Source organism: Mastigoproctus giganteus, chromosome 4, assembly GCF_048544385.1.
Source record: "Mastigoproctus giganteus isolate SK-2022 chromosome 4, ASM4854438v1, whole genome shotgun sequence".
Taxonomy (NCBI): domain Eukaryota; kingdom Metazoa; phylum Arthropoda; class Arachnida; order Uropygi; family Thelyphonidae; genus Mastigoproctus; species Mastigoproctus giganteus.
In genome coordinates, this window is record NC_143578.1 from 30605534 (window position 1) to 30611635 (window position 6102).

General features: G+C 36.1%; 1 pseudogene; it reads left to right on the forward strand.

The window, feature by feature from the left end:
• The first annotated feature begins 378 nt into the window (after positions 1 to 378).
• Positions 379 to 937, forward strand: LOC150086520 (alpha-crystallin A chain pseudogene; annotated as a pseudogene).
• Positions 938 to 6102: the final 5165 nt, after the last annotated feature.

The following is a 6102-nucleotide window of genomic DNA, read 5'->3' on the forward strand; positions in this document are numbered from 1 at the left end:
AGAAGAACAATTCTTTTTGTGAGATATAAGACAGGACTGGGTTTTAGAAAGATTGAAATCAATTAAGTTATCTTTGCCTCTTTTTTTTGCAGTATTTCAGTGGAACACTAATATCTCAAACACTAATATTTCAGAAGCTGTAATTAAAGTACAGCTGCAATTATAAAAAGCTTCACGTGCCGCTTTTCTAAGTTTGACAGCGCAAGCGCAAAGGCAGACGAATAAGAAAGTTCCTGTTTACGCATGCGCAGAAACAGTACTTCGCAAAGGTTCCAAGCGTTGAGTGAGTAAGTCGAAAAAAAAAATCATAAATACTTGTTTGCTTGTCGCAGACTGGAAGTAATCTTCAGAGATTTTAAGACGGTGAATTTTATTTTTAGATAGTTCGATTTTACTGTAAGTGCGTCCCTAAATAATGGCTTTACCTCAGACACTCGTATCTGCTTTCAACTCGTGGGATGATTGGGACTACCCTACTCCTCTTGTCAACCAAAATTCCATCATGCATTCTTTAAACGATAACCTGTTGCCTCCGATTCCTTATCGTGGTATGTACATACGTCCAAGAAAACCAATTAGCGTTCCGGTAGGCAGAGGTGTTTCTCAAGTGAGGAATGACCCGGATAAGTTTCAAGTAATGCTGGATGTAAAACACTTTTCTCCAAAGGAATTGTCAGTGAAAACCGTCGATGATTGTGTGGTGGTTCATGCCAAACATGAAGAGAAAGAAGACCAACACGGTTTTATTCGAAGAGAATTTACTCGTCGATATGTGCTGCCCCTCGGAGTCGAACCCGAGACTGTTACCTCGTCGCTTAGTAGACACGGTGTGCTGACTATACAGGCACCTAAAAAAGCATTGGAGCTACCTGAGTCTAACGAGAGGATGGTTCCTATAAATTTTCAGGAAGCTCCTGGGGAAACAAAGAAGGAATAAAAGCTGTATGTTAAGTACTTTTTTTTTTTTTTTTTCATATTTACCCATAAGTGTGAATTTACTGCACTGAATAATATAATGAAGATTGTATTTTGTGACTAGAAATAGTGTAGTCACATTTTTGATAGTTAAAAATAAATTTTCTTGAAAAGCAACTTCGTTGTGTTTATATTGTGGAATTACAAGATGTAAATGCACTTTTCGAAAACAAATATTTAAATAATCGTAATTTGTTTACGATTAGTTATTTTATTTAATTATTTTTTATACTAAATATTCTTCAGTAGTAATACTGGGCCTTTTAATTAAAGAATGTGCCACTTTTAAATGCATATTTAAAGTTGTAATTTTAAAATATGCATTTCAAAAATTAATTTATTTAATTTAAAATTGTGTAATGAATGAAGCACGTATTGTGTGCTAACACAACCATTTGTTCTTGCCTGATTTCTAAATATAAAGCTAAACTTAAGGTTCTCAATTTTGTTTGATGGCGTCAAAATAAATTTAAAAAAAAAAATGGAAGTGTTTTTACGTTTATGGGTTTTAGAAGATTTATGCCCAACCTTAGCAATGTCTGGATCAACAATAGTTACAAAAAAAAAAAAAAAAATTCATATCTCTTTGTGAAGGTTTGTTTTTGAAATTTGGTAAAAGTTCAGTTTATGGTGCACCCTTCAAAATGGCGGCGAGGAGAAGAGGGGGAAAGCAGTGATTAATGGATTGTAACTCCGCCCACTCACTGCTTTTCCCCTCTTCTCCTCGGCCGGCGGATATCAAGTGGCACAGCCACAAGTACGGCGGCTGAAAGTAGGAGAAATCCAATAAATTTTAAACAATCAAGTTAAAAAAAAAAATAAAATAAATTTTTTTTTTTTTTTTTTTTGAGGATCACAATGTCATGTGACTTTTGAATAAGTGGGAGATATATATATATAGCCGGAAAGATGGAAAAAAAAAAAAACGGAGAAAGGTAACTTAAAAGGAAATTTCGCGAAAGGAAAGGAACGGCAAATGAACAATTATTAAAAATAAAACTAACAGAAATGCACGTTTTTCTAGGCTATATTTTACAATGAGATTTGAAACTTTCTTTCACACATACATCAACACACACCTCGCGACAAAAATGTCGCCAGTCGCACACGGTCGCGGAACTGACCCCCATCTCATTGATGACAAATTCCACGGGCACCTTCTCGACCCAAAAATAAGTGAGAAGGAGCACCTGGATTATTGTTAAACGACTCTGAGAACCACGACCCCTTGCGCACAGACCTTTTAAACAGGATGAGGATTGGCTCCTTTCTTTCTCCAGACCCATACAAATCCATCCGTCCAGTCCTTGCGCTCGGCCAAGCTCATCATACATTCACACTGGAAACTTGTACTCTGATGCAATTAATTTAACATTCATACACCAATAAATCACAGCCTTGCATCTGTCCTTTTCTAAACCATACAACATTCTCGCGGTCACTTTCTCCATTGGGGTTGAACAGCAAAAAAAAAAAAAAAAATTATATGAAGACAACTCGCAGCAGAAGGCGATCCCCAGCAGAACCAAAGAAATAATGAACAGAATTACATAAAACCAGAATTAAGGGCGATTACGCAGTTCTAATTAGCCAACCAGTTAATTGAGGACTGGGGAAGGTAGAAACATCATTGTCGGAGAACAAAACCCAATAAAAAAAAATAATTCTAATTTTATAAGTTAATTAAAAAAAACGGATAAAATTAATTTTCTATTAATTAAAAATCATATAGCCAGAACTAACATGAAACCAGGAATTTGGTTAAGCAGTCCTAATAGGCCAATCAGATAATAAAGAGCCGACCGGGCTAGCCAGGTGGGTAAAGTGCCTGTCTAGCAATCCGAAGGTCGCGAATTCGAATCCCGCCTTGGGCTTGGATCAGAGAAAAAAAAAAAAAAAAATTGAGAAGTCTAATTTTATAAGTTAATTCAGAAAAAAACCCGAATAAAATAAATTAAATCGCATTAATTTTCTATTAATTAAAAATCATATAGCCAGAAATATGATTTTAAATTAATGCAATCGAATGTAAATGTTTCTTGTGTAGACTTCAAGAAACCAATTCCCTGACTACTCAAGAAACCATAGTATATAGGTTTGTCCATTTTTGTATAATTTTTTTCTGCCCCCGTTTCGACAGGGACAATCAGCTCAAGTGACTTTTCTAAAAGCGAAGTTCTTAACATGAAAAACACTGACAAATTTCTATTAATTAAAAATCATATAGCCAGGTTTGTCCATTTTGGTTTAATTTTTGTATAATTTTTTTCTGTCATTTTTGTATAATTAATTTTCTATTAATTAAAAATCATATAGCCAGGTTTGTCCATTCTTGTATAATTTTTTTTTTCCCAAGACCCTTTTTTTTTACAGGGACAATCGGCTCAAGTGACTAACATGAATATACGGAAACAGTGACACGCACCATCTGGCACGCGTGTGTACATAATACCACGTATTAATACAAACTTTTTTTTTATTTTTTTTGTCCTCTCGTTTTTCCCATTTTTATATGAGGTCAGCGTTTGTAGTGTTTTGGCATGAAATTTTTTTACGGCCGGATGCCCTTCCTGACGGAAACCCTCACCCTTTTACCCGGGCTGGAGATATAGTTTTCTTTTCTATTTAAGTATTTTTGTTTTGTTTCCAAATTTATTTTATTTTTTTGTATTTACTTTTTGACTGTATACCTATAGATAAATTGTAATTAAGTATTGGGGCTCACTATTGCAGCTAGGCGCCATGGCTGCAGTAACTACACTTTTCAGGATTCGCTACCAACCTCTGTTCGATAGCGAATCCTGAAAAATTTGACAGGGGTCTTTTGATTTTCTTTTAACACATAATAATTCTTTTATAAAAAAAAATAAAGATTATAATGCACACAATACATAGTTATGTACATTATAATGTTTATTTAAAGTTCATTTACTGAGTTCATTCGAAGCTAACGGATATGACTTCATTTCAGTTAAAGCGCCTGCGCGTTGATACAGACGATTTAGGTGAAACAAAATGGCTCCCATTCTACAATGTCTAAAGAATATTTTAAAAATAATGAAATATTTTAAAAAATAATAAATAATGATACAAGTATCTTAACAAAAATCTTTATTTGGATTAATAACACAATTACAACTTAATACACATACGGTATATGAAACAAAAAACATTTTTAATTTACTTTAACGGTGATTATTCTTGATTCAGAAGTATGGATTTCAAGCTTGGCCAAAAAGTCTAATAAATAACAGAAAATAGCACATATATAACCAACAGGATTTTGAAAACTTAACAACCTTCTTGGTTTTTTCTCTTATCTTGTCTTCGTTTTTTCGGCTTTGGCACAGGATTCTCTTCAATCTTAAAGGCACCTTTAGTTTTTACAATTTTTCCTAATTTTTTAGCAACTGACATGTACTTCTTTATACTTGCCTTGGTTAGGTTAGGTCCAATTTTATATTCAGATGTAATGTAACGCACAATGCTTTTCTCGGTACCTCCGCGATCTTTCAAATATGTTATGGCTGCTAACACAACTCTTTCAGCTTCTGCCAATGGATTATTAGCTACTGGACTTCTACTGGAAGAACGGGGTCTAACTGGAGAAGCACCAGAAGAACGAACAGGACTAACACGGACTGCAGCATCCATCTCTGCCAAAGGAATAAACCGCTATCTATAAGGCTATAGAAGAAAATTGTTTTTACGCCACTCGAAAAGTTTTTCAGCTGGTTTTGTGGCAAGTACAAATGTCGAACGATTTAATTACCAGTCGTTTCAAAATGGTCCAACTATTCGAGCTGGCATTCGCGTGAATGTGAAATACGATATCGTGTTACGTGAATTGTCAGGTTTTTATAAAATAATCTCGAAATATTTCAAATACGTAATACAACAGTAATTAGAATTTAGTAATGCAGCGATGCCATAAAAATAATAAATACATAAATAATATATGTACATATTACTTTCTGTTAACAAAAGTCGGTATACTGTATATATTAACCTTAGCATTTATTATTTTATTTTTTTGAAAATAATTTATTATTATTTCTCTCTCTGATCGGGGGGAGTTTTACCGCTTGATGGGTATTGCTACCAAGTACATAGTGGTTGTTATGTCTGTGTTGCTGTTGATCGAGGAACTCTATTCTACAGGCTGTAGGATAGTCAGAGTTCCTCGATCAACAGTAGGCTACAGGTGTTCAGGAGTCCAGGGTTGTTGCCCGTTTTTAAGGCGTGGTCCCAGTACAGCTTGTGCTTGGTCTCTAGTACTGACTGGGGTTCGTACTTGTAGTACGGTACACTTTCTTCGATCAACTGGTATTTCTTTGCTAGCTTCCGATGTATTATTCTGGCTACCTGGTCGTGTCTATGAGTGTACTCAGTCTGAGTGATGACCTTGCATCACTCGGTGATGTGTTGGATCGTTTCTGAGCCCAGGTGGCATCGTCGACATGTGTCATCGGACATTCCGGGCTCTTTGAAATGTATTTTCTGTAGTTCCTGGTGTTGATTGCCTAGTCTTGGATGACGAGCATGAATCCTTCAGTCTAAAGGGAAGAGATTCCCGCTCGTGAGCCATGAATTGGAAGCCATTTTATCTATATGATCTTAATGAGGTCATTGCAGTGTCGGCCACTGAGTGCTTATTTGCCTATCTTTCTAGCTTCGTTTGTGGCGTCTGGATGGGAGGGGACTCCTCCTTAGGTTTAGTGGGATATGCCACTTGTCTATCTTCGGTATGGCCTCTTAGAATGCTGCTGTGTATTTCTGGAAGTAATCCTTTAGGTTAGCAGTCGCTGTTTTCTCTTGCTTGATGAGGTCTATCAGGTCCCTTCCTCCTCCTTCATTCCAAGCAATTGTCTCTCCACGGTTGACTTAGGGTGGTGTTGGAGGTTCTTGGTCATCATTGTCCTTGTCGTTCTCATGATAATCTCCAGCTCGAGGTTAGTCCAATCAATGACCCCAAATGAGTGTTAGCACTAGGACTGCATAGATGTTTATGACTTTAACTGTGTTCCCTCCGTTCACGTTCAGCTCTGCTTTCAGAAGGCTTCTGAGTCTCTGATGGTATTTTTCGGTCAAGTAGGCCTTAATTTCCTTGCGCTGTAAACTGCTGAG